The following is a 22,943-nucleotide window of genomic DNA, read 5'->3' on the forward strand; positions in this document are numbered from 1 at the left end:
GGCTGTCTTGCCTGTTACATGGAGAAAGCCTTTCTGTATGGAGTACGACAAAGAAGGCAGAGACAGAAGTCCTGGTGGCCAAGTCCCCAGTTTCTAACTCTGTTCTGTGTTCCCAAGTCTGTGGTTCTGTAGCTATTCTTTCAGCAAAACTCCCCACCCCTTTTATCCTTAAGTGGTTTGAGTTGGGTTCTTGGAACTCGCAACTGAGAGATCCCAAGTAATACAGAGTCTGTTGCTAAGATAATTGCTAATGTCATTTCTCTTACCTGGAATACCCACCATTCACCAACTCCTGCTCATCCTGCTTCTCCAGCCCGTAGAGGTCTGCCTTTCATTCCACTACCATGCTTTCCACCAACGAATTTAGCTTCCTTTTTGCTTCATTATCTGTCACAGGCTGTTAGATCATATCATAAGTGCCTCTTTGTTCACCCCCATTACCTACAACACATATAGGTGCTCAAAGTGTAAAATCAGAACTTAAATGGATCTTGCAAATCAAGTTAAAGAGAGGAGAGAGACAGAAGGAGAGGAGAGAAAAAGAGAAAGAGAGAAAGGAAATCATCCAGTTTGTGAATTGTGGAAACTGAGGTCCTGGCTCATGCAGCTCCTTGCCCAGGGTGGAGACATAACTACATGCCAAGTTCTTTACTTAGGCTAATGTTCTCGACTCTTTGCAATGCCTGGACACTAAACAGTAAGACAAAGTGAAAAACCACACCAGGAAGCAGATGATTTCTGTCTCAGTTGAGTTTTCGAGCTGGCTGACCAAAGATGTGGAAGAATTTTGTTGCTGCTGTTGGCTATCTTCTACCTCTAGCTTTCTCATTGAAGCTCTGATTTCCTCCCTAATGGTGCAGTTAGAATCACCGACGCTCAAGCGGGAGCTGGAAGTGGAGCCCATCTTGTTAGACAAGACTAAAACCTCCGGGTGGCCTTCCTCAGCACATAGAGAGCTGCTCTCCAGGCCCATAAAATCCAGCATCAAGTCCAAAAAGGGCTCTTATCAGGGAGAGGGTTCAGTGCTTGAGACTTCTTGCCAGGTAGGAAGAAGGGTGTCCTCACCTGGGGACCAAGAAGACCTCTGTTCCTGCCAGAGCAGGTCCCTCCCTGAGGTCGGCCAAACCAGTTAGTGCCAAGCCCCGAAGACTCCATCATTACTTCCCTGTTAGATCTGCTAAGCACAGCCAGACTCGTCAACCCAATCCCTCAGGCATGAATGATGTCTTATGCTTCCTTTCTAAATCATATCTTATTCTGGCCACAGGGAAAAATAAAAAAAAAAACAACAACCAAAAGTTATCCACAACCATTTCAAACCGCTTGGGTTCTGTTGCAGGAAGTAGGAAACTTGCAAAGGGCTTATTTGAACCTTGAGAGGAAGTGTGTAGTGTAGGGGAAGGGAAGCCTGTGGAATCACAGTGGGCATGCTGGGGAGTCCCTCCTGTTTGCCTTCAGGCAAGTCACTTAACCTCTCTGAGCCTGCAGTTCCTCGGCTGTTGCTACTGTACATATAGACTAATAATGTCCCAGGGAGTGACCTCTTCTACAACCTGATAATTCTGAAGTGCTGAACTTGACTGCTTTTAGACCCTGGCCAGCATGTCTGCTGGGAATACAGACCTCGGTAGAAACAGTCGTGTTCCGCCGAAATCATACCAACCTAAGAGGCATACAAGCAGTCAGACCCCATCTCTCCCCAGGCAGAACCCTGCTGGGCTTTTCTTCTGAAGGCACTCAGCACTCTCCCCTCCTTCCACATGCCCTGGTGTTCCTTCAGTGGAAACCATAGCCTGCCCTATCTACGTAACATCTCTTCTTGCCTGCCCGCCCTCTGACTTTATCAGAATCTGGTTCCCAGGGAGCCCCTTACTGACCATGCTTAAGGACTCACCGATGTCCTCACCCTTTCCTCTCCCTCCTTTCCTTGGTGCCTCTCTGAGGTTCAAGTGCATTGTTTTTAATTTTTAAGAAATATTTCAAATACACACAAATTTAAAAAATATACATCCAGGTGTAAGAGGTTTCTTGTGTTTTTTTTTTTTTTGTTCTTGTTTCTTAGATGAAGTATAAGAGTCTTATGTATCTGGCCAATTTTTTTTTTCAAGAAATGGCACATTGCCAAAATAGTTGCCCTTCTTGTTCCTTCCCCAGTCCTCCCTTCTCAGAGGTAACCAGAACTCGGAAGTTCCTCTGTATCTTTCCTCCGTTGGGTTTGTACTTCTGTTCATGTGCATAAATTCATTAATAATATAGGCCTTAAGTTGTATTTCCAACATGTCCATATTTGGTATCCTGTACATAACGATTGCGACTTGCTCCCAGCACTGTGTTCTTTAGATTTATCCATCTTGAGTTCAGTAAGCTAGCCCCTTTCCTTTAGATGTTATGTGAATAAACCAGTTTATCTGTTCTTCACTGAGAAATATTCAGGTTGTTTCCACTTTTCTCCGCTCCTTAACTTGCAGCACCGAATGCAGTGTGTCTCCATGGGCACAGCTGTGAGGGTTGTTCCTTAGTCCTGGGCTAGACACCCTTAAGTAGGACCCCTCTGTTGCGCCGCATGTGTGTTTCCAAGGGTACTGGTGTTGCTAGGCTCTTCTCCGAAGAGGTGGCGTCAATTTACACTCTCATCAGCAATTGTAAACACTTCACATTTGCTCCATGCTCAACAGTTATTGACGTTATCAAACTTTTAAAATTGCGAATCTAATGAATACGAAATAGACTCTTTTCCTTTCGAAATTTGCATTCCTCTCTTTACCAGCCAGGGAGATGTTTTTATATATTTATTGACTCTCTGGATTTCTGCTTCTGTGACTTGATTATTCATATTCTTTGTACAGTTTTGTTATCCATGTGTCTTTCTCTTATTGATTCTGGATTCCAGTTCTCAGTTATATGGATTGCAAATATATTCACCCAGGGTTGTAAATTTATGGTGTCTCCTATACATCTTAATTTAGAATTTTTTTTTTTTTGGTAGAAGTTTTTTTTTTACCTTTTTTTTTTACCATTTTGTAATGACTTTTTATTCTTTGTGATTTTTACCTTTTTACCTCTGATACAGCCACACCAGCTTTCTTTCCCTTTGCAATGATTAGGGGCTTCTTTTCCCATCCCTTTGTTTTCAAGCTTTCCATGCCATTATGTGTTTTTTTAAAAGATGTATTGATTTGAGAGAGAGAGAGAGAGAGAGAGAGAGCACAGGCGTGAGCAGGGGGAGGGGCAGAGGGAGAGGGATAATCTCAAGTAGACTCCATGCTGAGCACAGAGCCCGATGTGCTGGGCTCGATCTCATGACCCTGAGATCATGACCTGAGTTGAAATCAAGGGCCGGACCCTTACCAGACTGAGCCACCCAGGGAACCCCTCTGTGGCCATTGTGTTTTGAGTGTATCATTTCTGATTATCTTATAATGGTTCGTTTTAAAATCCAGTCTCAGAGTCTCTGAATTTGAACCACCAGATTTTGTCTGTCCTTATTGATACATGGGCATTTATTTCTGTCTCTTTGTGTCTACAGTTGACTCTGCTGCTGCTTTTATTTCCTCCTCTCCCTCTGTCACTAGAACACAGTTGTCTTCATTACTCTTTCCTACCTCAGTAGTGCCCTTCATTTTTCTCCTTTTAGTGGTTACCCTTAAATTTTTAATGTTTATTCTTGACTTAACGTTAAGACTGAAGGTAATCAAAATTTTACCTTCTGCTTTACTCTGATCATCCCCCTACCCGCCCCGATCTTGCAAGTAATTATTGCCTTAAACATTAGTTCTACTTTCTCTACCTTCAATTCATCACCACCATCATTGTTACTATGATTATTTTATACATTCATTGTTGGTTTCGTTTTACTGAGTGTTTGTAACAATTTCTTTTCTCTTGCATCTTGCATTTGCTTTCTTTATTTTTGTTGCAATTTCTTTTTCCTGATAGCATTTTTTGCTAGCTCCTTCAGTGGACCATCCCATGCGTGAGCATTAAATCTGAGACCCCCAGAATCTAGGACCTGAGCTGTAGCCACTCTCTGTCCCTGCCTCTTCATGGGCAGCTCGGTACCATCTCTCTTGCTTTACCACCTGATCCATTGTTCCCCCTTCAGTTCTGACATCTGAAAAATCACCTTTCTTTCTTTTAAGCTCAGCTGTGTATTTAAAATAGTTACACCTTACCTCTTTCAATTAATTTGCTAAAGTGGCCCACAGAATTCAGAGAAACATATTACTTACTGGTTTGTTTAAAAGGATACAACTCAGGAACAGCCAGATGGAAGAGACAGGGCAGGGCATGGGGGAAGGGCATGGAGCTTCCATGCCCCCTCTGGGTGTACCACTCGGTACCAACCAGGAAGTTCTCTGAACCGTCTTTTTGGGTTTTTGTAGAGACTTCATTACATGGTCATGATTAATGAAATCGTTGACCGTTAGCAATTGATTCAACCTCTAGCTCCTCTCCCTTCCCCAGAAGTCTGGGGGTGGGGAATGAAGGTTCCAATCCTTTTATCTCAAGGTTGGTTCTCCTGGCAAGCAGTCCCCATCCTTAGTTATAGTCCAAGTCGCCTCATTAACATGACAAAAGTTACCTTTAAAGCTCTTATCATTTAGGAAATTCCAAGAGTTTTAGGAGCTCTGTGCCAGAAATGGAGATGAAGACCAAATACATAGTTCTTATTATAAATCACAATATCACATATGTTTTTTAAATTACAGAGCACATGTTGACTATATAAAAGAAAAACTAATTATATCCCTGCCATTCTCCAAGCATCTCCTCCCTGCCAAGATAACCAGTGTTGCCAGGCTGGTGAATATCCCTTCTTGTAGTTCTCCTTGTGAGAAAACATACACAAACATATCTACACAAATACAGAAAGTATATTTGTTTGTTTAACCAAAACAGAATATGCAACTTGTTGTATTCAGTTAGGAGTGTTTTATTATCCAGAATTCCTCAGAGTTGTTAGCCCGAAAGTTGTCAGATTATTTTAATCCACCATTTTTCAGGATCCCAACTCACCTGTTTGCTTTCCATCTTTATGGATTCTAATCTTGAGCTCATTTTCCCATTTTTAGCCTTACTCTTTGGCTTGAGCCTCAGTCCTGTTTTTCAGGTTAGTCCTTTATCATAATCCACAAAAAGTTCAAGTTCAAAAGTCCCCTCCCTTACAAGCATAGATCAGGGGAGAACTGAATTAGTATCTACTCTCATAGAAAAGGCCTGGGGTTCCGTGTGATCACTCCAGGGTCTACTTGAGCTCACAAGGTTGCAAGGTGGTAGGCCTGGAAAAGATGTAATTTTGAAACCAGGTGTGTTTGGTTAAACTGTGGTTGCTAAAAAAAAAACCAGACCCAGGATCTATTTGTCCAAAAATCGATCTAGGACAATGATCTTCAAGGTTTTTGATGCTATTGATTATTAATTATTTGATGCTGAACATCAAAATCACTTGGGAAACTTTTAAAAACACTTATTTCTAGACCCAGGCCTTAGGAGTTCTGATTTGATTTGTCTGGTTGGAGGCACAGGCATTGACATGAATTGATTCTCACATTTAGACCACGTTGAGACGGACAAGACCAAGGATAGCATGGGACTCACATGAGAGCTTCTCTCCTTAGGACTGCTGGTTCTCAGCGCAGTCCTCGGAGCCATCCAGATATAGCTATGGCGTGGTAAAAGTAGCTCTGGATGTGGTGTGAGACATTCTGTGGTCCAGCCCTAGTTTGTCACTTACTTGCCATGGGACCTTGAACAAAACGTGTCCCTCTCTCGATCTCTGTGTTCTCATCGTAAACATGGAGATTATGGTCGTGTTACACACAGTGATCATTAGGATCAAAAGATAAAAGGTTCCTGCAAGGTTTGTTTTTTGTTTTTTAGTAAGTTGTAAGTTTCTTTTTTTTTTTTTAAAGATTTTATTTTTAATTTATTTATTCACGAGAGAGAGAGACAGAGGCAGAGGGAGAAGCAGGCTCCCTGCGGAGTAGGGAGCCCGATGCAGGACTCGATCCCAGGATCCTGGGATCATGACCTGAGCCGAAGGCAGATGCTTAACCGACTGAGCCACCCAGGCATCCCAAGTTGTAAGTTTCTATCAAAATGTTGAGCATGAAGTTTCTTCGAGTCTTAAGATTTTTTTGGTTGTCTAAGTCATTGAACTTTTCCTTCACACGGGCCTGTGAATCCAGTGGAAAAAATATTGTTAAATATTCTGAGTGTTTTGATTTTCTGAAATATCTCCTTCAAAAGCTCTCCAAGGCCGGTAATTTAGGCTAGATTTAGCAGACTGACTTAAATAATGAAGGTAATTATCCAGGTCATTCTTGTCCCTGGGTGATTCTCCCTCAGAAATATCCAAATGATTTAACTCAAGAGCAGTTTTGAATTAAAATTATCTGCATTGTTGTTGTGGGTCTTCTCTTTTCTGATACAAATAAGTTTATAAAGAGAATTCAGACCTTTGAAGGTGGGTCTGTATGAAGGGCTATAAATACTGTGAATAAACTTGCCTTTGTAAATGGTTTAGTCTCATAGTCAAAGGACTTAAATATTATGAAAAAGTAAAAAAACCATGAAAATTTAAATATCATTGAGAGAATGCTCCATTTTGACATACCATATAATTTTAACACACCAAATATTTTTTAAGGTAACAATTATATTCTTCACTCAGGCGTAAGATCACCTGAGTGTGTGTGGCTGTTTCTCAAGAGCTTGTTACTGTAGCATTTGGTGTGTGAGTGGACAACACCTGGGAGGTGGTCATTTCAAAACTGGAAGTCATTCAGCATTATCCGCTACATCTCAATTGGAAGGAAATTACCAAAAATGAAGTCTGGTCTTTTCTCTGTTCTCATAAAAGAGATTTCACTTTTGGCCCTTATTGGCTATGTAAATTTCTCTTACTATTTCCTTAAAAAATAAAAATAATTGAAATGGTGTGTTTCTCTTCTGTTATAAATTCAACCACAATAGTACATTGTCCAACTGAAGTAAATGGACAAAGCTCTCATTTCATCCTCGTCTGAGGAGGCAGGCTTACAGCATGAGGGGATCAATCTCCTACTTCCTCCCTTTGGCAACGTTATGTCTTGAACACTAACTCATGAAGGAGTGAGCTATTGAGACTTCATTTTGGCGAGTGAGTTTGTGCATGACCCTGTTCTTCCTCAGGTGAATGTAAAGGACGTGAAAGACCTATAGCTCCTTCTTCTTTGTAGCATCCGGAAGATGTCAGAATTGGTTTTCTTCTTTCTATCTCTATTGTGTATGTGTCATCATCCAGAAAGGAAACAAGTATTCTTGGAGCTACTACTGTGTCACTTACTTGCATTGTGTTGGGAGTTTGCCTAGATCATTCTGTTAGTCTTCACAATCATTCTGTAAGAGAGGTGTTGTCATGCCTGTTTTACTGATGAGGGAACTGAGGTTTAGAGATGTTATGCAACCTCAGCAAAGCCAGCAGAGGGGTAGGTTTGTATGGCCTCTGTTTTGCCCCTTACGTGAAGCAAGGAGAGTGTCATTTGTGAGCCCAAAATATGGGTACTATTTTCCTTGGGCCAAAAGGGTTTTTGTACCCTTTTTGATATTTGCAACTGAGGCTTTTCTAGCAATCCAGGAAGTAGATGAGGTGTATTCAGCTCTGGCTTTGTTTCCCAATCTTTGACTTTCTCAGGTGAGGTTGGCTGGGTGTATGACAGGTCCCTTCTGTAAGTACAGGGAAAATTTAATTGCAAAGGTGAATGTTAGTGGAAATACCCAAGTAACAATGAGGCCATGTTATGACCTGCTTTATTGTGATTGTTATCAATTCAAATGTAATAAATATGATTGATTATTTCACTTATTCATCTAACAAACATTTATTAAGCATTTACCATCAGTCAGATAATCTCAAAGGTGCTAGAGAGAGAGAGAGAGAGAGATGAACAAGACCAAAATCTTTACATTTATTGAGTACAGGACAGATGCTGTGAGGATAAAAAGACAATACCCATCCTCAAAGATTTTACAATCAGGCTGAAAACTCAAACATCGTATCAGTTAACTTGACTCATAGATAATAAAACTAGGTGCTAGAAACATAGGCAGATAGCTAGGGGAGCACAGAATCGGATGGTGAAAGGCGGTGGTGAACTCTCATAGTAGAGATGTAAGAAATTTGTTGGGGCTAAGATATTTTAAATGTGCCTTCAATCATGGGAATGGAGAGATGCAGTGTTCTGGACTCTGCTATAAAATCCTGGAGACTCCTGCAAGTAGTTATAGGTATAATCCTGATATATCCCAGGGCTCCAAATGGACTAGTCTCTCATGGTGTTACATTCCTAGGAACAGTCCAGGAACCAAAAATTAGTTGTGAGTATTTCAAGTCTATACTTAGTTTCTGAAGGAAATGCCAAAGAGGGAGGGCATCCTTATTGCCTAGAAGACATTACAGAAATTGCTCTCTCCAGATCACCGCCGTTCTTATCTACCACCTTCTACCCAGAAGGGAGCTGCTCCTGCTAAACCTTCTTTCTTATTTTTATATCCACTCCTAACTCTTCAGCTCTTTCTAATACCCAGCTCACGCAGAGTTTCTCTTTCTCTTCTGACCTTCCAGCTGTACTGCCTTGGTTCTTTTTTTATGTATATTGTTTTAGCCCCTCTGACTTCTATTAATATTTTCTCTTGCTGGACTATTATCCAGACTCTCCTCAGCAAAGGAGATCTCAGGGATAGTCTCAGAAAGCAAGAATCGTTTTTCCTTAGACTCCAGGAGGAGAACAAACAATTATAAATAGTTATGTATTAATAATATTTTTGGTCTTTATCACATGGGCACTATGTCAATTTATGCAGAGCTATCTCCTAGGAATTCTGGTCCTGATGGAGGAGGCCTTAAATCCTGTCACTTTGTAACAGATGTTCGCAGCACTCAGGCCCAGCTTGCATGGGCTCCCTAGGGCCCTATCTGGGGGGAGTGTAAATGGTCTCCTCAACTGTCTTTCATCCACTCTAAATTTCACTAAGGGCTAGAATAAATTCACTTTCTATTTTAGTGTGGGTACCACTAGCTGCCATGACAAATGTAAGTATTTCAGTGGACTTAGCACAGTAGAAATTTCTTTCTCACTTTACTGTCCAATGCAGCATTCTCAGTTGGCACCTGTCTTTCTTCCATGCAGTAATTCAAGGATCCAGGCTGTTATAGGTTCTGCCATTATGAATAAGTGTCTTCCAAGGTGACCCTCTGGGTCATTCCTATGCCCATCAGACTAAAGGGAAAGATACGGAGGAGCACAGGTGGGCTTTTATGCAAGGCCAGGAAGTGGTACCTCTTCTCATTTTCTGCTGGTTAGAATGCAAGCACCGTGGTGTGTTAGGCTGGGTTCCCTGGAAACAGGCCCTGAATGACGATTGATGTGCAGGTGATTTCTTTAGGAAGTGTTCCCAGGAGAACCAATAGAGAAGCAGACAGGACTGCAGAGGGGATGCGGGTAAGCATAGATGTCATTTCAGACAAAGTCCCCCAAACTGCAGTGCTTGGGGGAGGGGGGTTTCTGGAGTGTAAATTACACCATAGAGTAGGTCCCACTTCAAGGCAAGGGGTCCAGGCTTTCATACACTGGCTAAGGGCTACCCTGGGGACACATGAACCCCCAGGCATTTCTGGCTTGACAAGTACAGCACTCCGTTAACCAGGGACAAGCTTCAAAAGAAGGGCAGGAGGAAACCCTTGGAATCAGAGCACTCTGAAACAGGAGGATGGATGTGCAGAAATAGTAACTAGAATCCAAGGGGATTGGGCAAAGCACAGATAACGTCTACTACACGTGGCTACACTTAATGGCAGCGGGAGCTGGGAAATGCATCTGGTTTTATCCTCAGGAAGAAGAGAAACATGGATCTAGGTGAAAGAGAGCAGCGTCTCCCTCACATTTGCTTTCACATGATACTCCGCCCAAATCCCTCTTGTCTCTAAATCCAGTAAACACAGCAGAAATGATTATTTCATCAGACTTCATGGGTGTGTGTCGGGGGTGGGGGGGCAGGGATGGCATGGGGGCAGGGAGGGCAGATGCTCCCATTATGGGTGTAATAAAAATTGTACATCTTAGCTTTTATCTGTAGTGGCAGAAACTTCAAAAAGAAACACTACAACCATTTAATATCTTTTTTTTGGTCTGCTATGCAAATCCCCCTACCTACTACCATGGTGAGCATGGGGAGCTTTCTGGGCTGGGAGCATGGGGCCTGGGGAAGGGCTTTGGCTCCTACAGCCAATGATACTGAGACTTCCTCTCAGTCCAGATATTTCAGCCATTCCTGAGCACATCTGGCTGCTTTTGTTTCAAGGGCCTCCTCCCTCCTCCCTTCCTTGCCAACTCTTCATTCTTCAAGGCCCAGCTCGTAGATCACTTCCTCTAAATACACTTTCCCAAGGCTGCGCAGATAACCACACTTTATGAGCATCTTGCAAACAGAAATAGTAAGGATGGCTACTCTTTAATGAGCATGTACTCTGCACTTTATATGCACCATCTCACTTTGTTTTCACACTACTCTGGAAAAGGAAGTGTTATTCCCATTTCACAGGCTGGTGGGGAGGAGATTGGACAGTTAAACTGGATGACAACCCTCTGCTCAAGAGTCATAGGCTGAATGATCCAGAATATGATCATATTTATCTTTTAAGGTGTCATCAAAATGAAATTATATACATCTATATATGTATATATGTTTATATATGCAACATACATATATATACATACATGCACACATCTCTCTCTCCCTCTTCCCCCTTTCTCTGTCTCTGTCTCTGTCTCTCTTTTTCTATGTCTCTCCCTGAAGAGGTCAGAGAGTTCAAGAAACAATTCCCTGGCACATCGCCTCTCTCTCTCCTACAATGCTCACCATCTTTCGGTATCTCTGTTTGCCTTGTCTTTGTCTCTCTCCCCCTATGATGCTTCTCTCCCTCTTCCACTCCCTCCTTTCTCTCCCCTTCTTCTGTGGCCAGAAAGCCTGCATCGTCCTTTGGTCTGCATTGTCTGTTCAAACTCCTAGCAAGGCAGGCTGTGTCGTTGGCTCTCGTTTCTGCAGAGAAACAGCTTGTTTAAATCTTCAGCCAGACTCTGTCCCCTTCCCTGGGCCACAGTGATGGATGGACGCAATTATGGCCAGTGTGATTCCATTAGGGCTTCACCAGCCCCAGGTACTGTGGAACCTCTGCAGGGTTGGCTAATTATGGTGTGGAGAAGTAATGGGAGGGGCCCCCAGCAGTGGGGCTGGGCAGCAGAACCTCAGAGGCTGAGCATCGGGACTTGGCTGTGGCCCAGGTCCAGCACATTCTAGCTGGGGCTCATTTGGTTTGTTCCCTATTCTGGGGCCTGCACCTCCAGAGCCATGCCCTTCCCTGTCTGGGGGACTTCATGCCCATGTTGGGGCACCCACAAGCTGCAAACACGTCTCATGGCCAGGAGTTTGAGCTTTGGAACAGGACTGCCTGGCTTCAGCTCCTGAGCCTGTCATTTGCTAGCTGGGTGAGTTTGGGCGAGTACTTACTCTTTGTGCTTCTGCTTCCTCATCTGTAAAGTGGGCATAAAAAATGGGACATATCTCAAAGAGTTATAAGGGTCAAATAATGTGATTCAGGAGAGGTACTTAGTAAGGTTGCTGGCACATAGAGCTCAAGCAATGCAGACTGTTATCACGGTGTCAGTAGACCACTTGGTTCAGCTCTCACATTAAACTTGCAAGTAGAAACTAAGTCCATTTTATGGTGGAGGAAACAGAGGCTCAGACATATGAAATGACACTGGGAGAGGGTAGGAGAGCCAGGATGGGAGCTGAAGAATTTAAATTCTGAGCTCAGCGCTCCTTCCCCTGTCCCCTGCTGGGTACCTTCTGGCCACCCTAACCTTTTCCTCCTCCCAGGATTGCCACATTCTCCTTTGCCTCTGAACTTTTGTTCCTGTCTGCTCAGTACAGAGCCTGAAATCTCACAGCCTATGGGAGTGGACTGGGCATGCCCAAGTTCACAGTTCACAGGGGAGCCTGGCCTGGCACTTGGGACTCTTCACGTCTGATCTCAGTTCTCCTTCTAGTATTTTATGTAACTTTGAGAAACTCTCCCCTCTCCGGGCTTTGGTTTCCTGACATGGAAAACCGCCTCGGCAATTCCCCTTCAAGATGCGAGTTTATCCTGCAGAGACGCTGTGGCGCTTGTGCAGAGCTGGAGGGACCCGCAGTGTTTACTGCAACCTGCCCATAAGAGTGCAAAACTGGAAACAATCTCATTATCTTTCAGATGATGGTAACAAATAAAGGTAATGGAGGGGAACTCTGCCTACAGACATGGGAATATGAGGAAACGTGGAAAGATACATTGTTAAATGCCAGAAGCCAGCCATGAAATTGTATATACAGCACAATCCTATTCATTTAAACAGTCAGTCCCTAAACTCTACATATGTATATGGACATATAGACAAATGCATTTAAGAAAGGTCCAGGGGCACCTGGGTGGCTCAGTCGGTTAAGTGTCCGACCCTTGATTTCAGCTCAGGTCATGATCTCAGGGTCGTGAGATCGAGTTCCACGCTGGGCTCCGCACTCATTGCAGAGTCTGCTTGGGATTCTCTCTCTCCCTCTCTCTCTGCCCCTCCCCCTGCTCGCTCACTCTCTCTCTAAAATAAATAAATCTTAAAAAAATTAAGGTCTAGAAGGCTGCACAAAAGGCTCTTAATAGTTACTTCTGGGGAGAAGAAAGGGATGGGGTCGTGGATTCCGGGGGGACTTTCAGTTTTTATTTTATACATTTTGGCATAACTTTAATTTTTATGATATTGCATTTAATATGTAATTTGTTCCTCTTTTTTTTTTTTTTTTTTGGTAACAAAATACAGAGGCATGAGCTAGGGATTCTCTCAGCTTCAGTTGCAGCAGCCTAGATCATATCGTGGGCCTGTGGTTCAGAGTGGGGACTGAACTCATGCACAACTTGGGTCCTCCTCACCCTGGGTCAGGGAGGGTCTCGGGCTGTAAGGAGCATCCCAGGTGTTTGCCACTCCTGACTCTTCTCAGGGACCCAGGCTGGCTGGATGGCCTGCTTCCAGGCTTGCAGGAGCCTGAGGGACTGGGAAGGGCAAGGCAACTCTCAAGCTTTCTGCCATGGTCCTTTAAGCCTGGTGGATCCAGAACTGGTTCTGGCCAGTTGTGCCCTGGTGGCCTCCGAGGCCACAGCCTGAAGTATCAGGCCAGATTTATTTCTCTTCCCTGGTCCCCAGCAGTTCTTTCTGCTTACATGTCACAGGGGACTGCAAGGGCCTGAGCTACAGGGGAAAAAAATATGCTTCAAGAAACATTCCAAGACAAGGGCATCCCTCCCAGCCATGTGGGCTGGTTATCACTGGTTCCTGGGAAGACCTGCTGGATTTCAGAAAAATCCATTGATTTCTGCTCTGTGTCACTTCAATCTCTTCTTAAGAACCGGTTTTGTTGGAGTTGTTTCGATGTCATAGAGCTTAAAAGGGCCTCCAGGGCAATGGGTCATTGCCCCGGTCTTCCCGGAAGTATCTTGAATACGAGGTGAAATGATTTTCTAATAGCACCCCAAATTAGTAAACCAGGGAGACTCCGGCTCTCTATTATACCTCACCCAGCTCTCAGAGTGTGTTTGTCCTGAGAATAATTTTCTTCCTTGTAAGATGTACTGCTGTGGAATGGTCCTTTAAGGAACAGAGAGCTGGAAGAACAGAGGATGGCTCCTTGTCCATTGGTGGTGAAGGAGGAAGAACAGGTGAACACCACAGCCAAGTGCAAGTTCACTAGCCAGCTTCCATGGCATGTGGAGCCTCTCCCTCCGAATCTCATTTGCCAGCTCCCTTGTTCTTGTTCACCTCCTTTCCTCTCTTCCTAACCCTCCTGCCTTTTTTTTCCCCCCTCTTGACTTGGTCTCTCTCCCTTTCTCCCTGGGTCTCTTCTTTTTCAACAAGGGCAGCCTGTCTGTCTGTGTCTGTCTCTCCTTTCTCAGACTCTTCCTCGCATTGTTGGCTCTGCACCCTTGCCTTGCCTCTACCTTAATTTGTCATAATTGGAAAATTAACTACATTTACATCCTTGTTGTATTTTTAGTATTTAGTGCTTTCTGTGCCAAACTTAAAGGCAGAGGAAACAGAGTGCATATTTCTTCCTCTCAGGGTGACAAGAAAATTACAACCCAAACAACAGCCCTAAACTAAGATGCTTTTTGTGTGGGATTCCCGAAGGGGTTTTTTGGGAGGCAGGGAGGGGAACCCTTGATAAAGGGGGTTCCTGGAACCTCTGGGAATGTTAAAGTTTTAATTCTGACTCTGATTTTAGATTTTGATTAATTTAATGCTTATATATTAACTGCATTGCAGAAATAGAAGTAAGAGGAGTTCAATTTGGCAGATCTGGCCCTTCCTTCTGTAGCAACCCAGGTAGTGGTGCTCTCTTCCTGTCAGGATGTTCTGGGGGCATGAGAAAGACAGAAAAGTGGCCCTAGGGTTGAGAAATCCAGGATTAAACCCTTGCTCAGTTGTTGATGAGTTGTGTGACTCTGGGCAGTCCAACCTCTCTGAGGCTCCATTTCCTCATATGTGGAATGAAATCAATAAAGTGACTCTGTAGGCTTGTGAGGGTCAAGTAAGAAAAGTTATACGAAAATGTATGACTCATCCTAGGGGCTTAATAAATATGAATTAATTGTCCTTTCTAGCCCCTTCTGGGTCTCTCTCATTCCCCCTGGGACACATGGAACTACATTGGGCTCTGGGACTTACGGTATTCTAGGCAGGAGTCAGGACAAATCAACTAAAAGACCATCCTACAAAATTCAGTTTAAATATCCCCTCTTTCAGGAAGCTCTCCTTGACTTTTTACTTCCCAGGCTGAGTTGGATGGGCTCTCTTTGTCCCCACAGCACTCTGTCCTTAGCCTGACTCAGTTTTCTGTGTCTGTCACAAGACTCTGCCATCCCCTGGGCATGGGCGACATCTTCTTCATTCCTCTTCAGTCTCCAGGGCAGAACAGAGCCCTCTGGAAGCCCACAGGAAACATGGAAGCTTCTATGAAGCCTGGCACTGGGTTGGGCACTTTACACCCTTATATACCCTATTGTTTTGACCTTATAACTGTGTTGAGGTGACCACTATTACTATTCTCATTTTACAAACAGGGAAACCGAGTCTCATAGGGTTTAGGTAATTTGCCCAAGATCACACAGCTGGCAATCAGCAGAGACAGTTTTGAACCCAAGCAATCTACTTCCAGAGCTCATGTATGCCACCACCATCTCATATGGCAGAAGAAATGAAAGAATGAATAAAAGAATAAGTGCATGAATCACATGGCCTTGGAGGACCACTCAGGGCTTACTGATATAATTAACTTCAGTTTGAACTTGGTCATAGTGAAGTTATAGCAGCCTGAGAGACCAAATCCTTGACACTTTGCTCCTCTCTGGTAAGAGATTTGAATAGCCTGAAATCCCTCACCTGTTTTGATAAATACAAATACAAAGAAATAAATAATGCAATAGCTTTTTTCCCCATCGCAATTGAGACTTTGCAGTCATAATTCTGCTCCAAGCCAGCAAATTCAAGGAGGTAGGGAAGAGGGGGTGACGTGGCTTCTTAAGCAGTCCAAAATAAATTTCCCAGGATAATTACCAACCAGAGTAAATTCCATAAATTTGATTTAATTGGCACCAAGCAAATGAAACAGGGAAGGAAAATATTCTTCCTCTTAAAGTCTTTGGGGGTATCTCAGAAGCAGAAGACGGAAACATCAGGATAATGTAGAAGCCAGCAGCAACCACTAGACAAACTTTACATTCAGGGCAGGGGAAGAAAGGGCCTCCATTTACTGGCTTTCTCATATATGTCAGACACTGTACTGGAAGCTTACATATTGTCTAACGTAATTTGTATGACCAGCTTGAGAGGTAGGTATTATTGGCTATTGCATCTGTTGACTATTACTGTGTAACGAACCACCCCACAACCCAGTGTCTTAAAACAACCCAGTGTCGATAAACAATAGTTTATTATCACTTACATGTCTCTGAATTGGCTGGAGCTTGACTTGTTCAAGCTGAACTTGGTTGGGATAGCCTTGCTTCATACTGAAAATCTGTAGGTTTTCTGGTGTGGCTCTGGTCTACATATCTCTCTTCTTGTCCTGTTGTCACTCAGCTAGCCAGACTACGTTCCTCCTATGTTGATAGCACTTCCATTTGTATATCACTGGCCAAGAAAGTCACATGACCAATATAAAAGCAAAGGGCAGGAGAGTATACTCTACCCATGATGAGGCCATAACAAGGGATGGATGCAGGAAAGAGTGTTGAATTGAGCACAGTAATTCAATAATACAGGTATTATTACCTTCAGTCTGTGGATGGACAATCTGAGTTCAGAGAGGTTGAACAAAATGCTCCTATCACACAGACAGTAAAGTGTGGATATGAGATTCAAATTCAGGATTTTGGGCACCAAAGGCCGTGCTTTCCCTCCTGATTCTGATTCTTAAAGAGAACTTTATGAATCCTAACTTCAGGAGGTCATTGAAATCCTCCCTGACATCAATCTGTTTCCTCCTATGTCCAAGAATTCATCTCTCAGGTGAGTGAGAAGTTGAACACAATTTAAGATTCAGGTCCTATTTAGATCTCCCACCCTTTCCACGTCACTCAAACCTTGGCCTTTCTTGGATTCATTGCATGCAAAACCAAGGTCAGTTGCCATCTCTGCTACCCCTTCCCTCACTCCACTGACATTCCACTGACAGATCCATCCAGTAGGCTCTCCTTGGATCATGTCCTATACTGGATGGTGCCCCTTCTAGGCTCTGGAATGGGTCCTGGAGCTGTCCAGTGTCCTGAAAATACCCACTGTGAGCCTGGCTTAGGGAATCCAGCTGTAGGCAATTAACGACTCATGCTTGATAGGCCTCATTTGGTTCAGGAAGCTTCTGTTCTGGCTTTCTGCCTCAAGTGCACTTGGGAACGTGAACTATATGGGTAACTGTTAGTAACTGTAAGTACACTCTCAAGACTTACAACATTTTGCTGCGTGCCATGTCGGAAGCAAGGGGTTGGTGTGGCAATTCACAAAATCTCACAAGGGAAGTCAGTAAGATTTTTGTATGATGTTTTGCAGTTTGTGAGCCCCTTTCACACACACCATCTGCTCTGTGGTACTGTGGCCAGATTATTTTGCCCATTGTACAGATGATGAAACTGAGCCTTGGAAGACATTTCTTATTCCATGGTCATAGACCAGTAATGAAAGACACAAGGCTATGGACTTCTGGATTATCCATCTTTCTCCTTCCATTTGTCCTCTCAACAAATAGATTTTGATTAATTGATTTAAAGTTCTTTGGGGGCCCAGAGAGGAAAAAAAAATCTTCTATACCTAGTATACCTAGAAGTTTGCAATTATGCATATGAGTATTTGGGGAGGGCAAGGTAGCTGAGTATACAAGTAGGGATAATGGAGGACAAAAAGTATCAGCTCTGAGCTTCATTCATTCATTGATCTAACAAATATATATCAAATGCCTTCTATGTGCTAGGTACTCTGAGTAGTACAGGTGATATGAGAGTAAATAAAGCAGATATCCCTGCCTCGTCTAGAAAGGAACATAGTTATTAGAGAAGTAAACAAGAATGGAGCTCATAATCACAGATTTCTTATGTATGCTATTAAATCAGCCAATGAATAAAGTATTGAGATGGAATAATGGGGGATGAGGGGAGGGTCCTACTTAGGTATTGTGATTAGAAAAGACTTCTGAAGATGTGACATTTAAGCTGAGACCTGAAGGCTGAAAAGTCACCCGGGCCAAGGGATGGGATAGGGTGTTCTAAGCAGAGAAAATAGCATGTGCAAAGGTCCTGTGGCCAGAAAGAGTTTGCCTTGTTGGATGAACTGCAGAGGTGCCCATGTAGCTGAAAAAATGTGAGTAGGGGAGTGATAGGAGGTGAGATGATAAAGGTGGGCAGGAGCCAGACCATGCTGGGCCTTATAGGCCCACTATTGGGAATTTGTCTTCCTTCTTTGTATTATCAGTTGTTTGGCAAAGAATCTGGCACAAACTAGGTGGCCATAACTGGGTGTCCTAGATTAGATACCCTAGAAGCAGACCCTGAGACAAGAAAGTGAGTGCTAGTTGTTTATTTGATCCCAGGAAGTGCCAGTACAAGAGTGGGGAAGAAGACAGGGGAGGAAATAAACAATACAGGTACAATGTGGAGCAGGCTACTGCTGTGGGCAAGTGGGGCTCCTCAGGAAACCTCTGGGAGAGAGTCCAACATTCTTAGTTATTCTAACTGAACAAAGGAGCTGGAGTATTTATGCACCAACTGCCATCAGTCACTGGTTGAAGGCTGCTCCCGGGGCATAGGTGGAATGAACTCTTCTAGCTTGTCTGAGGGCTGGGCAGGCAGTGTCTCAGGTGTTTTCATTTGGAAGTGTTCAAGTTTGTGCATAGGAGTTGGCAGTGCTGAGGGACTATTGGTAGGGCACTTACAGTGTTTGCTACAGTGGGCATCCAGTATCCCTTCTATAAGCCACGATGCATGGGGGGGATGAGGGGAGCAAGGACAAAGGAAGGAGGAAATGCCACAGATATTGGCAGAAAGAAGAAAGGCCCCACACTTTGGGGGATACCCTCCCCAGAGATGGCGTAGGGGAGCACCTGCCCCAGATGCTTGCTGAGGCCAGAGGAGCAGGCCATATCCCTGAGGGTCACATTCTCACCTTCATGGGAGTAGGCTTTGCTTCTCAGCTCTCCTCCTAGGGTCAATCACAGAGGCTTCTCCTTTATAAGGTTGAGAGAGCCCCCAGCTCTGTTTCCTTTTACAATGAGGGCTCTTCTCAAGATCAGCCGTTAATACACGGTGGAGGGAGGGGTTGCAAAGTCAACCTATTCCATGGGTGTCCCATACCAGACACTTGTACTTCATTTTAAGGGAATAGGTGAGATTTAGGGACCAGACCAGGGATGGTGGAAACCCCTTCAGAAGCACATTCAAAATAAACTTGTGTTCTCTACAGAATCTTAGGTGATTAATGAGGAAAATCATCTAGTCCTCCCTTGGCTATATAGATAATAAAACCAACATTACTGAACTTTTTTTTTTTTTTTGAACTTGTTTTTGTAGCTAGTGAAAGGCTAGCTAACAAATGATCTCATTTGTTCCCACAACAACCTAGGGAGGCAAATAATATTGTTAGTCCCACTTAACAGATGAAGGAGCTGAGGTTCAGGAAGCATTAAGTGCTTTGCCTCAAATCCCACAGGCAGTGAATATCAGAGACACTCTGTTTTTCCTCTGGTGACAGTGAGCTCTTGATTAGGGACACTTCAACTTTTTTACAATGAAATGACAACTGATCCATATAGTACAATTTATAATAGAAATATTAGAAATGACTTCTGTGTACAACAATAGAGCATAAATACCATGGAGCCAGTAAATCTGAGGGTTGAGGTTCATAAACATGGGCAGATAAATGTAAAGGAAGCAGCTTACACAATTGTACCATAGGGCAAGGTCAGCAAATTTCTGTAAAGGGCCAGATAGTAGCTATTTTAGACTGTGCAGGCCATTCTGTCTCAGTCACAGCTACTCAACTCTGCCATTGTTTTTAGTTAACAAAAACAAAAGCAAAAAACAGCCGCGGACCATTTGTAAATGAATGGGCGGAGCTGTGTTACAATAAAACTTTATTTACAAAATCAGGCAGGGGACAGATTTGGCCTCCAGGCTTGGTTTGTATTGATCCCTATTGTGGACATTTCAGAGATGGTATTTCTATTTCCGTCACTAGAGGGCGCCCCTCCACTAGCAAGGTGGCGGCTTGACTTGGGGACTTGGGGAATGAGTGGATTCTGGCAGGAATTACCCTAGGAGGGTGGGACCCAAGAGGAGTCTTAGTATAATTCAAATAACAGAAAGCACACATGCGCGCACGCACACACACACCCAAGCACACACACACACACAATTTACTGTGTTCCAGGCACAGTTCAGGCAATAGTGTGCTGGTAAATATTTTTTTTCTTAAAAAAAAAAAAAAGAAAGAAAAAAAACAAAAACACCCTTGATTTGTAGCTTTGTTGATTTCTGTAGTGAAATACTCACATCACGGCTGTTTTCATGCTACTAACTTGCCATCAATCTGTTCACAACTTTCCTAATGTTAAATAACAGAGTCTTGGAATCTCCCAAGCCTATACAAGCCAGCTTCAGCACACCACTGACACAAGGTCTTTTATGTTCTTCTGTTCCTTGTTTTTACGTTCACCTGCTGAGGTAGGCAATACATAACAACAACAACTAACATTTGTTGAGCAGTTGCAACATGCAGATATTCTGCTATGTGCTTTACATATATTACCTTATTTTGTGGTCTTCACCATTCTGTATAGCTATAACTATCAGCCCACTTTGCAGATGAGCCAATTGAGGCTTAGAGAAACTCAGTGATTGGCTCAAGGTGATATCACCAGGATTCAACTATTGCAGTTTGACTCCTGAGGGCAAGCACTCAATGAGACCATACTGCATTGCCTGTGCTGTTGTTGGGGAAGGTTTAGGTGTTTACATCTGTTTATAGCTAAGGAAAGGGGTTTAAAAAAGTCACTGGCCTATCCGTTGCTGGTCACATTAGGACTAGAATGCAGTTCTTTTTGACTTCGCTGTCTATGTTTTTTCCAAGTGCTAAGGAGCTAGAGAGTTAGTTGAGTTGAGCCAGTTATTATTTACAGAGAAGATGAGTCTGAGGAAGGATTTGAAGGAGGAGAGGAGCCCAGATGGACAGAGGAGAGGGAGACATGCATTCTGATTGAGACAGATGCACACCCAAAGCAAAGGTGTAGAAAGAAGCAGAACTATATGCCACCTGGAAGGTATTGAGAAGATTTTCTTGGTTGAGTCAGAAAGGGTGAGCTGGAGATGATAGGGGAAAATGAGAAAGGTAGAGAGGGGTCTGGTTTTTGAGTCGCTAAATTATAGGGGGACATGCAATGCTCTTCCAAGCAGAGCAAGTGTAGAGAGTTGGAGCCAGGGAGGCTGATGGGGAAAGGAGTCAGAGCTGACCACTGAGGATGCACCAGGGGAGGAGGTCCAATGCCTGGTGTGGAAGAAGGTGACGGTGGACCTTGTAATGCTCTCCCTCCCTCCAGTCTGCTTGCATGTGGGAGCTGGCATTTTCAGGCTCCTTGGGATATTGCATGTAAAGGAAAGAGCATCAGCCTTGAAATAAAAAAATGCGGATTTGAGCTTCAGCTCTGTCCATTACCAGCTGCCTGACCTTGGGCAATTTCCTTAATTTCTCCGAGCCTCTGTTTATTCATCTTTAAAATGAAGTAATGGATGTTAAGACATCTAGCCCCGTGCCTGACACACAGTTGGAAGTCTAGTAATCTTGGCTCATTCATCTGTTTCCAAATGCCTATGTCTTTGGGGGTGGGGTGGGGCAGGGCTGCAATGTTTCCTTTGTAAAGCGCGTGCGCGCGCACACACATGCACATGCATGCCAGGAGTGCTAGTCCAGGCCCTGGCTGTTCCTATTTTACTGAACTCTTTTCTGTAAGGGCTTGAATGAGAAGAGACTATGAGTAGAAATGAAGCCAGGTTTTACCTTTCAAGCAGTGAACATATTTAGAAAAAGCATAAGAAATAATACCAGTTGTGTATACACACTTTTCACCTGCAGAGGAGACACTCATGAACATAGACATTGGAAAAGCTGACCGCACATCTATGTACAACTTATTCCATTGCACGGTGGGAGCTGAGGAATATTCATGGGGCAGCAAAATTCAAAATGGCCTTGGTTCTCTTAACCGTCCATCATGGTGAGATCATCTAGGATCTCATTTACCCAGAAGTCACTTGTTTAGCAACCTCCATTGTCCAGAATACATCTCAGAACCAAGAAAGAAGAAAACTATCCCCCTCTCCGGTCCACTACCAACACAGGCATACAAACTCATTTGTGGCAGAGGTAGAGGTCATCAAATTCACGGACTCCGAATGGGTCCAGTCATCTTATTTGTAGAACAGAACCTCAACTTTTCATTCAGAACATACTTAGTCTTATGTTAATATAACTTGGATGAGAATGGTTATCAGGTTTTCCATCCCAGAGGAGATTAGAAGCAATTGGTTAGAAGCGATAGTGGGTCTAAATTTCCTATAAGCAGATTCTTTGAAGGCAGGAAGAAGGATCTGCTGATACTTGATAGTGGAGGGAGAAGGTGACAAGGCAATTTCAGAAGTGGGATATTTGGAGCCATTGGGTGCAGGAGTAAATAGTTCTCCACATTTTACTGGATTTGAGGGTATTGCTGTCTCGGAACGCCATCGTTCATGCTCATTGCAAGCTCATTCAAGTCACCTGGAAGAATTTAAATGATACTTAAGAAGGTAGGGCATTGGCCAATTCATTTTAGAAAGTCTTCTCTCCAACATGCTTCCCCCCCCCCCCAGTTGTCCTTAAAAGACGTACATCTTGTCATATGGAAATTTTATATGCATGGAAAAATCCCTCTCCTGGTAAGGTCAGATGATTGGGGCATTGCCATAGCATCTTCTGTTCCTTCTGATTAGCTCTAAAGGTGACAACCCTCCATGTAAAACAGGCCTTTTCTCATCTGCTCTAAAACACTCTCTTCTCATTCCTTGGTTGTGGGATTTGATGAACAAATCCATTTCCACCATCTCCCTTTATGAATTTGTGCACTTTGATTAGGACTGTTTTTAGGTGGCCTTTTCGCAGATAGAGGCAGTTTGATTCTTAAAATCTGTTCTTCCCTATAGGGCATTCCATCTAGTCACCCACCTTCTGCTCCCTTTTTCCAGCTATGCTGCCTCAACACTTTGACTGGGGGTCATGTCCTCTCTGAAGACTTCTTTGAGG

The sequence above is a fragment of the Mirounga leonina genome, unplaced genomic scaffold (genome assembly GCF_011800145.1).
Source record: "Mirounga leonina isolate KUSES-001 unplaced genomic scaffold, KU_Mleo_1.0 Mir_150, whole genome shotgun sequence".
Lineage (NCBI taxonomy): Eukaryota > Metazoa > Chordata > Mammalia > Carnivora > Phocidae > Mirounga > Mirounga leonina.